General features: G+C 44.5%; 1 protein-coding gene across 3 annotated transcripts in view; it reads right to left on the minus strand.

The window, feature by feature from the left end:
* Window positions 1-2,024, minus strand: part of FAM110B (family with sequence similarity 110 member B) — a 111,478-nt gene extending 109,454 nt beyond the window's left edge. For 2 of the 3 annotated variants that reach the window (XM_084226449.1, XM_084226451.1), the window contains exon 1: window positions 1,929-2,016. The gene's annotated coding sequence lies outside the window, so the exon portion shown is untranslated. Of the gene's footprint in view, window positions 1-1,928 lie in introns of all 3 variants that reach the window. The other variant, XM_084226450.1, reaches the window with a different exon arrangement.
* Window positions 2,025-11,207: the final 9,183 nt, after the last annotated feature.

Here is an 11,207-nt window from a genome sequence, read left to right on the forward strand (position 1 = left end):
TCCTGAAAGCCAGAGGGGAAACTCAGTACCGCAGCATGAAATATCAACTGACATGCTGAGTTACCAACCCACATGAAATGGGGGCCCTGAGAGGGCACACAGCTCTGCCAGCTCCAACAGCCCCACAGCACGGCGAGGGCTGCCCCCCATCCTTGAAGGATTGATGGTGGTCTCTGCATCCACCTCCCTTGGCCACCAACGCCAGCATGTTCATCTCCCTGTGCAGCACCTCCAAGCTGCTGGTGCCTTCTGCTCTCATGACCACTCTCACCAATTTAAGCCAAGCCTTTCCAGGTGTTTTGCCACATTCCAAACTGAGGAGCATGGCACTGGACACCTTGAAAAAGCAAGTCATTGTTAGCCATGCACAAGGAAACAGCATCCTACCTTTCACTCCAGAAGCGCTTAAAAGTGTTTTATCCTGTTAATTCTAGGTCAGTTGAGCACACGTGTGGTATGGATTACACTCACCCTTTTAGAGCTCTCAACATTTTTAAATAAGTAGGGCACTTAACATTAGATGCCCATAAAGCTGCATACCTCCTGTACGCCACACACCAAGAGCTGCCAGTAGACCTTAAGGAACAACGAAGGACTAGTTGCTTTATAAAGCACGGCTCTTATAGCACACAAGAACAAATGTGAAATAATTTATAAATGCCAAGTCTGACCCTGTACCACATTAAATCAATACAGACGTTTTACAAAAAATGCCTGTATTGGATGAACTGAAGTGACCTTTGCAAAGCCACCCAACAAATCAGCACCAGATTTACAAACAGTACAAGTATTTAGTACGGCTCAATACAGCTGAGTGATAAAAGGGTCTACATTAAAGATAAAAGTTGTCCTGATGTTTACAAAATGCAACAACACTGTCATTGCAAGCACAAAGAATACATTTCATCCTTAAATACCTGAGTACCTAGAGACTTTAAACACGAGGAACAATCAACAAGCAAAGAACCATAAAATTCAAACTTAAAAAGTTAACACTACAATTCACTGGAGATTTTAGTTTGCCAGTACCAAGCCTTTGCAAGTTTTAACCTTTTTCTCTGCACTATCAGCAGTCATACGTATTGGACCCTTAGACACAGATAATCCCATTGCTTTCCCTCCTTTTCACAGATGCTTGGCCTGACCGAGGGAAGGAAGACGAGCAGGGAAAAAAACCCAACACGTTTAAGTAAATCACCTTTTGGAGCAGCCTCCTTCCCTCGCCCAGCTAAAGTTTTTTTGGGGTCAGATTAGCACTCCGAAAGGAGAGCAGGCGCCGGCAGGCCCCTTGGCAGGCGGTGCTGTGACAGACGCGGGGTAGACCCAGGGGAGGCAGCCATGTGCTCAGCCCCGCATCCCCCCGAAAGGGCATCCCGGGAGGAAGTTCTCACTGCGCACCGACTCGGGGAAATAACTCGGTTGAGTCCAACAGCTATCGCTTCCAGCGGCTTTCTCCAGGGCCATATGCTTTCCCCTGCCATTTAGCGAGGCATTTCAGACGAGCCAAACCGCCCTACCCGCTCCGCCGCGAACCCGCTCGCGGGCTGCGGGTCGGAGCCGCCGCCCCGGAGGCGGGGGGCGAAGCCGGCTCGGCCGGCGGGGTAGCGCCCGCGGCACCCACCGCACGGGGCTGCGCTCCGTCCCCACCGGGAGCCGCCCGCCCGCCCGCCGACCCCCGGCAGCGTGGCTGGGCTGGGCAGCCAGGGCTGGGCGGCTCCTGCCGCAGCCCCCAGCTGGGGCGAGCCCCCCGCCCGCCCTCGGGGCAGCGCGGCCCCCCAGCCCCGCTGCAGCCCCTTCGCCAGACACCCGCCGGGGCTGGCAGCGCGGGGTCCCGCCCGCCCCCGCTCCCCGGGCCGCCCCAAGCCAGCGGGGGAGCCGCGGGACGGAGCCACTTTCGGCCCCGAGCCGGCGCCCAGCCTCGCACTTACCGACCTGGCCAGCGCGGCGCGGGAGCCCCCGGAGAGGAGCGAGGCGAAGCCGCGGAGAACCGCGAGGAGCCGGGGCCGAGAAAGGCACCGCCGCCGCCGCGAGGAGAAGGCGGAGGGGGCGGAGGATCGGCGGCGGAGGGGAGGAGACGGGGGCGGGGAGGGCCCGGGCCGCCGGCAGCCGCCCGCCCGTCCGCCCGTCCGCGCAGCCGGCGCTTCCTCCCAACCCGCTACCGAGCCGAGCCGAGCCGGGCCGGGCCGGGAGCCTGGGGCGGGCGCTGGGCTCGCCCCTTGCCCGGCCCGCGCCGCACAAAGGGGACCCGGCGCTGCCGCCTTTGTTCGGCCGAGCGGCGCCGGGAGGGGAGGGCGGCGCGCTGGGCTTCTCCCACACGGAGATTGTTCCTCCGGCACTGGCAGGCGCGGAACAACTTCAGCGGAGTTAATTTGGGTCTGTGATGAAAACTCCACCTGTGCCAAGCTCTGCTCGGCATCCAGCACTAAAGTCAGCCTACGCGCGGTGCTTCAGCTGCCTGTTTATGCCTCAGGAGCTGACTGGTGACTCCTGTTAAATTAAGGGTGGGTTTTTATTGCTCAGGGTAGATGGCATCGCAAAGATTGGTATCTTAGTGTTCTGTGCTTGGCAGCAACCAAGAAGCATTGAAAAACGAATTTCAGATATACCTTTGCCCCATTGTCTGTGGTAGGTCACAGATCTTTCAAACGTAGCTACTCATATTGATCTACATGTCCAATTAATGTACCTTTCTTAAAGCTTTTTTTTTTTCTTTTACACCATATTTTAGTGCTCATCCTATAAATCTCCTCCAAGTTTACCGATTTAGTCATTCAGTTCAGGTACCTGAGGTTAACACATGCAGTCCTGTCATACCCGGTAAAATAGTAGAAGTGGGAGAATTTCCCCTCTCTCACATCTAACTTAGAAGAAACTGACAGAAATACCCTTCTACGAGGCCTTCTCTGAAGGATAGTTAGACTGTAGTCCTTTGCGTAGAGGTGGAATGAGCAGTCACTGTACAGCCACAATTGGACCCTTAAGAAGGCAGCAACAAAAGTAGACTACCCTAGGGTAGTTATAAGCAGGAGTAAACTCTAAGCAGCCTCTTTTAAAAGGTCTTTTCACATAATGTTCATTAAGCCCCAGCAGTTAAAAGATCCCACTTGGGAGCTCTCACAATGCAGAGTTCTGCTTCCCAGACTGAGAGGGGCAGAGCAGCACAGGGCTTTAGATGCTAAGCCAGCTCCTCAGTTTTAGTACTAGGCCATGTTGCATTTTTGTGCTCCAAAGAAGCAGATGATTTATCAGTTCCCCTAGCTAATTAGCTAGAAATTTTCTGCATGGTCCATGAGGTATGTGAGGAAGGAGGGGAACCCATGGCATGTGAGCTTTTCTGCATTACCCACACAGACCTTCTACCTCTTGTATGTGTTAGCATAGCTGCATCAGAAAAAGGGAATGAAAAGTATGTGAATTTGAACCTTTACTCCTGTAGCTGTGTTGTGGGGGAATAATTTTTTGTTTTATCTTAAAATTAAGAAATTATGTGCTTGGGGGTAAAAAGTCTGAAAATGTAAAACAGTGTAGTAAGCATGAAGAAGCCTGCCTAGGACATCAGTCAGCCTTAGATAAAGCCAGTGTGCTAGAGGTGTAGGACACTTCCTAGGTTCTATTGAGATCTGCTTGCTGCATTATGCACTAGGGCCAGAAGCCAACCATCAGCCCTGCAGCATGTGCTGAATGGAGCCTCTGCCACACAATGGCATAGTCATTTGTCACATGTCCAATCCACAGGCATCCCACCTTGTGGCCAACGTTTACAGGATGAGCATTGTGCCCTTCATTCTTAAGGCTGGATGTACGTCGTAAGGGGAGGAATAAGTAAATGCAACTGTAATGTGAAATTAGATTACATGTTCTGGCCAGAAAACTTCCCAATTCCAAGTCAAAGCAGTGGCTTATCAATATTTTAACTTCAGATCAATATGCAGACATTTGCTAAAGCCTAGGTGGGTGTCTAGCAATTCAGTTGTGCCCTTTCCGACAAAACAAGAACGTTGGAGTTCTTGTTTTATCAGAAAACCTTACACTACTACCTGGTAAGTTTTTCATACCCAGGAATCAGATGATGAACAGCTTTATTAAATTATGCCACACTGTGCAGCTGCTGCCTCTGGGAGAAGAAGTATAGAATAATGCAATTAATGCCTCACCTTTTAATATAGCTACCAAAATATGATCTTTGTTTTCACCGTCAGGACTAGTGACAGAAGCCTCAGACAGATGACCAACCCATTGGAGCAGTGGTGAGAGGTCCTCCCAGTGCAAGGCAAGCTGCAGCCTTGAGCTCATCATGAGTGCCCATAGACTTTGTCATGTGCCAGATCCCTTTAATGAAACCAGCAACCTGGCCCTAAGATGACATTTAAGGGTGCATTAAATGATTACCTTCCTACACAAACCTTTGTATTTTAAAGCACTATAACCCTGGATTTATTAATCATATCTAAGACAGGAAGCTAATTTTATAAACATACATGTACCCAATTAAACTTGTTCAGTAAGGCTGCTAAATAGGAGTAAAATTTGTGCATAAGAAATTTTGTTGTCTGGAACTAAGTCAAGAACCCCTGGAAATTAACATAAAATTATCACATTCCAGACTGATTTCTTCTTGGTGCTTTCCAAATAACAGATTATTAAAAACTGCATTAATCCTCTCAGTCCATTACAATATTTCACAACTTTCAAACACTTTTGAGATAAAAAAATTCAAACCCCGCCTGTTGATCATAACTCTCTTCCTAAATCCATATTCTTGTAAGACCAAGAGTAAAGCATTTATTGCTCTAATCAACTGGTTTACTCAGAAACAGCTGACACCACTTAAAATTGTGTTAATGAACGCAGGTTCTCAAAGTCCAGCTCTAATGCAGACAAGCTGTGTCCACCTTAAACAGAGCCTCATTATTGTTCACGCTACTTGAATCTGCCATTAATAGTAAGTCTCCATCTCACAGCTGCTGCTAAACCTAAGGCCTGCTTGCATTAAAGAGGATTTCAGTTCTAGTTTGGCACAGTATATGCTATTCACAGTCACCTGTAACTGTAAGAATGAGTGAGAACAAAGCTGCTCATTTTCCACTTGTTAGCTCTAAAATCCCTGCTGTGGAAAGTTTGGGGTTTTGATATGTCTTCCTTGTGTAGACTTATGTGTAATGCTCAAGTACATTAAAAAATGCAGACTGCTGCCTGAATTACTGCAGCACTCAGGCTGAATAAGCCACAGCAACTCAAGAGTGATGCAGCCTTCCTAGCTGCCCCTACCCCTGTAAGGGTGTATAGTATTTATCCTTGTAAAAATTCTCTCCAGTCTCCTGACCAGAAGGTGTGAGATGGGGTCAGCCACGAGCTCAGCTTGTTACAACAACAGGTTACAAGCTGTAACCTGCAGTAGTTACCCCCTCACCCCCCTCACCAAGTATTTTAATGTACTTGGCATTGGTTAAATCCATTAATGAGGCATGTGCACGATCTCTGATGGTCAACCTGGTCTGCCTGCTCAGACTATCCAGCCGAGGTGGGGGTGAGCTGGCCAGACAAAACACTGCTTTAGCCATCACAGCTGGATCAGCCCTTGTCTGCACATTACTGTGTTGCATGCACACATTCAACAAAGCTCAGTGAGCAATATTTCACAAAAACATGGCTGGGTTCTCTAGTCCTGTATTTGCTCTGGATAGTATTATATAAGTTTGGGGGTTTCTTACTTTGATCATAAGCTTTGTAAGAAAACGTGTGAGCGACGTGTTACTCAGGCTATAAATGGTGCAGGTATTTAGGAGTGCTGGGAAAAGTGTTTTTTCAGTATTGTCTGAAGCAGGGGGCTGATGACAAAGGAAAGGTGTTAGTCATGCTGACCCATTCTTCTGGTGCTCAGTAAGAGGAAGAAACAAGCCAGAAACCTCCTCCTCAGCTTCTTCAAGGTCTAAGCACTACTTGGAATCATATAATGGTTTATGTTGGAAGAGACCCTTAAGATCATCAAGTTCATTAACAGGGACACCTTCCAGTAGACGAGGTTGCTCAGACCCAATCCAACCTGGCCTTGGATAGGAACCTGTTCCAGTGTTTCAACACCCTCACAGTGAAAAATTTCTTCCTTGTCTGATCTAAACCTACCCTTTTTCAGTTTAAAGCCATTACCCTTGTCCTATCTTTAGGACTGTTTATTTTCCAGTTTTGGAAGGTGTGTGGAGGTAATGCCAGCCAAAATGAAGGAACTGAAAGATGTGAGGCCATGACTGTGTCACTTGACATTCTGCCTCAACCCATGCAAGCAGAGAAATAAAGACACGTCTGCTCCTGTTTCCTACCTACACCTACTTAGAGAACACAGACCCATTAAAGCTGAGCCAGACAGATATCTTTTCTTTAATTAGCTGGTCCTTTTAAGAGTCCCAGGAAAATTGTTATAAGAAATGCCATATGATTGCCCAAGAACAAATGAGATATGCTTTTAAACACCCTTTATTACTAACATTGCACAAGCATTCCAACAATCAAATCTAACAGTTTGTTATCACAGTTGCAATCCCTTTGGCTTTGTAGCAGCAAGATGAATAGCATGTCATATCTCTTATCAGCAAATAGCTGCCTGCCTTTGTAAACAAAACTGTCAAGACTGATTCTCCATACACATTTGCAAATTATACTCATTGGTTATGTGTCTTGCGGCATAAATAGTGTGCTGCCAAGGGAATGCTACCCTCTCATCAGTTTTATATGTTACCAAAATCATAATATTGTCAAGGAACAGGTAGATACCTTGGCAGCTGTGGCTTGATTTCACCAATGTATCCTACAGATCCCTGATGGAAAACCTACTTATTATCTCATTTAGAAATATTCAAACCTAGCATGTAAATGAGAAATAAATGTGATATCCTGATATTCAGCCTGCTCCAAAGAGCCCTGTGTCTTCATCCCAGCACCAGCATTTTACTTACTCTCTGGCCAGAAGGAATTTCTTGTCTCAGTTGAACTGTATGCAATATGATAATAACATCACTTATTCAGTGGTGGAAGAGAGTAAATTAGTTGTAACATGTACCCTGTGCTCTAAGGATATAGAGCAAAATATGAACTTATAGTACAAGTTCAACCCCCCCCCTCCCCAAATGTCAAAGGTGCACCCTCTGATATTTAATATTTTTTGAATTTTATTTAATCTGCATAATAAATGAGGAGGACAAAATTGATAGTCACTGACATTTTTTAAAGGGAGGATTCTCTTTTTGTGATTTTTATATGGAAAAACCCCTGACCAAACCACATAAACGATAATATATATTAAAATACTGATACTAAAATTGCTGTAATTTTGTTGCTTTCACTTACAGAAGTAGGCTTCTTTTTTGTATGAAAGCAACTATTGTGCTAGTTTTGACATTTTATGTTAATGATGTATAATAAAGTAATGTCATTTCAACAGAGAATTCTAATTAGTTGCCAGTAACACGATATAGTCTTGTATAATTACAAATTTTGTGTGTGAGTAGAACTGCCTTGTTCTCATTAGAGGAACTAAAACCACAGAGCATCACATTTCTCAGTATTGTACCAGAGGAATGTAGGAACACACTCATGACCACATTAGGGAATGGCACTAACAAGAGAATCAGTAACAGATAGCAAATGTGATGACACTGAACTGCGGGTCATAATTCATCCATGGAAAAAGCCCCCACCCTACTCCTGTGCTCACATCAGCCTGCAGCACTCTGGCTGTTGCACAGCTCTCAAACACTGGGGCAGGCATTTCTTCTCTTCAGCTCATCAAGCCAGCATGGGAAGCGATGCTATCAGGGAAGTCTGGATCAGCAGGGGAGATGAGAAAGATCTAGCAGATCTTACAGCACACAGCAAACACTAGGAGAGAGTGATTCCAGGAGCCATTGCCTGTTGCATGGCTTTCTCCCTTAAATCCCAGGAGCTAGAAAGTTTGATAGGAGTCAAAAATTGCTGAGTGTGAGTTGCAGTGTGGATGTTTGAGTGTGAATAAATCCAAAAAGCAGCAAGGTCTGATTTCAGGGTCTGTCTATTATTTAAGCATTGTGTGACATCCAGAACTAGCTCAGAATAGCAGGAGGAAAATGGCAAAACAACATGCGAAGTTCTCAAGAACTAAACGTGGTTTGGATTGGTAAATCATTAATCCAGAAAGTGGTGTTTGAAAGAAACCTTGATTTAGCCTTTTTTAAAGATGTATGCTTGTTGTTTTCCTCAGAAAAGGAGGTTAGCTCAAGGATCTTGAGAACAGTTAAGGGAAAAAAGAAGGTGTCGCTTTGATTTTTTAAGATTTTCTAAGCCTTCTGATGTTTACATTTTTGTAACAAACTTTCTCACACACTTTTTGTAAATAGCTCATTGTTTTACATTCTTTTATAGAGGAGGAAAAATTTGATGGACTGCTGGTTTGTCCAGTGTCATTGGAGAGGTGGCACTGTCACCCTCCAATCCACTGTGACTTTTGGAAAACTATAAATGTTGGAGTCAGAAAATAAATGTCCCCTTTTCTTCACCTTGAGAGCAGCGGTGTGTGCACTTGTGTTGTTTCGTGTCCTATAGTGACAAGAAGGCATATTAAAAGATGAGCATGAACTGAGTTATATGTAGAAATTAATAACTTGTTGTTTAAACAACTATGATATATCAAAATAAAGATAAATTCATGAAAATGTTTATTTTACGGTATCTATTGTATCTGTACAATTTTGTAAGCATGAGGGCAGTCTGCTTGTACTGAAATACTTTGCAATTACCGTAACACAGTAGCGTGACAAACAAAAATCTTAGCCAAGTTCTCAAATATAGGATTAGCACATGAAACCTTGTATGCCTTCACTGTTACGTGCTTGGTTTTTATCCTCTTCAGTAAAGCTCTCTGCTTGAAGGAACAGATGCCTCTTTCTCAAGAACTTCAGCTGCAAGGATTGGTGCCCTGAACCAGCTCTTTCCCATTTTTTCCCCAGTCTTTATCAAGAGGGGTCCAGAAGACTGATGGCTTGAAGTTGCATGAGAGGTTTCACTTCCCCTTTGGCTTAGAACTGGCAGCAATGCTGTCCCTGCCTCTGTGCCTCAGCTGGAGTGGGATCCTACCAGGGCACAGGCTGAGGGGCACCAATGTCCCTCTGTGGTGTGGTGTCAGACAGGGCTTATTTAAATCAGCTCTGCAGAACATGAAACTACCCCACTTTCCAAGCCTTGTTCTTTCTCTCGTGGTTTCAGCAAGCAGCACAACAGGCATCTCAGCGTGGCCTTGTACATTGTCTAACCCCAAATGTGCAATGGCACTCACCTGCAGCGTTCTTCCAGTGGAGCTGCAGCTGCATCCCAGGCACAGCTTCTCCCAGGCCCTACTCTGCAGAGTGCATCAAATATCCTGGCAAGGGCAGCTTGGGAAAATAAAAGGAAAAAAAATCAATCCACGTTGCTGCACTGGAGTTGCTCAGAAAGGGTTTGCCACCCCCCAGAGTTATCAGCTCTTGCTGCTAGCAGGTATTTGATCATACTCGTATTTTGCGTGGGGGGTAGTGGCTGTGTCTATGCTGGCTATTCCAAGAGCTTCTTTTGACAGCTCAGACATGAAAAGATTTGTTATTTTTTGAAATGTAATGGTAGAGGTTTTATACTTTGGGCCAGAGTGTCAGTGGAGGCTCTTTGGTGATGTGTGCATTGGAAGTGACAGGTAGTGAATAACTGACATCAGGCATAAGTAATATTTGTAGTCTGACTTTGATATGTTATTCTTTAAAAAATCCAGTCTGTAAATACAGTCTACATCTGTTAGCTTGAAAGGAAGGAAAGGGGATGAGTGCAAACACAGAGGAGAGAAATGAATAACCATGACAAGGAGAAAAAGCAAGCAGAAATAAGCTGATAAAGATAAAAAGGAGTGGGATTATTAAAAGAGAGAATATAGACATAAAATGGATCAAAACTAGTATAAAATTTCTAAAAAGGAGGAGAAAAATTGAAGAGGAAAGGAATCACAGTGTAACCAGTCAGAAACAAATAAGAAAGTGTTTATAAACTCCAATCTGAATTACTATACACAACTAATAATGACTTCAGCACCCCATTAAATAAATGTGGCTTTTTATATAATAAATATGTAATGAAGTCCCATTGATTGTGAGACACTGGTTTGCAAGTGAAAAAGATTCTGTAATGTATTTAAAATATATAGCAGGATCAGGAGGGATGATGGTTATGTGTAATGTAGGAGCAATTTGGAGGGTGATGAAGTCACACCATAAAACAAATGTTATGATTAACCCCTGTAAAAACAGTGCAGTGTTTCAGCAAGAAATTACTTATTCCAGGGAAGACATTTGCATGAACTTATGGGGCTCTTTCAGAGACTCCAGTGAAGCCTATGACTGTGTTTTCATTCAACTTTTTGCTTTTCTTTGATAATTATCTGTAGACTGGAAATGGCAATGAGATCCATAACTATAAGATGGTATGTACTGTTCCTGAGTTCTTTATTCAACACTGCCAATTATTTTCTTTGAAAGCAGGAGCAGGTAAAATCTAGCAGGGAACAAATCTTTGAAGTCATTGAAGTATCTTCTAAAAGGAAATATTTTACATCAGAGAAACAGAAAAGAGAGACATGCAGCACTTCCAGAATGGGTCAATGGCTGAAGCAGAGTATCAGCTCCCACGTGGTGGTGGTCCCGTTATCACTCCCCAGCAGCATTTTAACATAGAGGAGTTATCAGAGAAAACTTCACATCAGTCAACACACTTTTTCAATTTACTGAACCCAATAACAGGAAAAGTATGCAAATGAGCATGTTTAAATGGCAAATGAGCATTGTTTACATGGATATACAAATGCCATTGTATATCCACATAAAAAAATAACAACAGGATTTTAATATTGTATTAAGAAGGTGGAGCATCAGCTGCCTCTTTTCTCTACTTGGCTGTTTATAAGACTTAGTTGCAGCAGAAAAGCCATACATTAAGCTTTTAAAAAGGGATGGAGCCAAGACTGGGTATGGCAGGGTAGGGACTGCACTCAGCTCCACTCCCAGAGCAGCCACTGGTGCTAAACAGCCTCCAAATGTTTGCCTTTCACAGCTGGGAACAGAGATGCCACTTTGAAAACATCCTGTGCTTCTGTTCCAGGAACAGAATGAATATTTGTTATTTCCTCATTTCACAGGCCCTTTGCAAAATGATATTATAAAGTG

Source organism: Fringilla coelebs (genome assembly GCF_963513975.1).
Source record: "Fringilla coelebs genome assembly, chromosome: 1".
Classification (NCBI taxonomy): domain Eukaryota; kingdom Metazoa; phylum Chordata; class Aves; order Passeriformes; family Fringillidae; genus Fringilla; species Fringilla coelebs.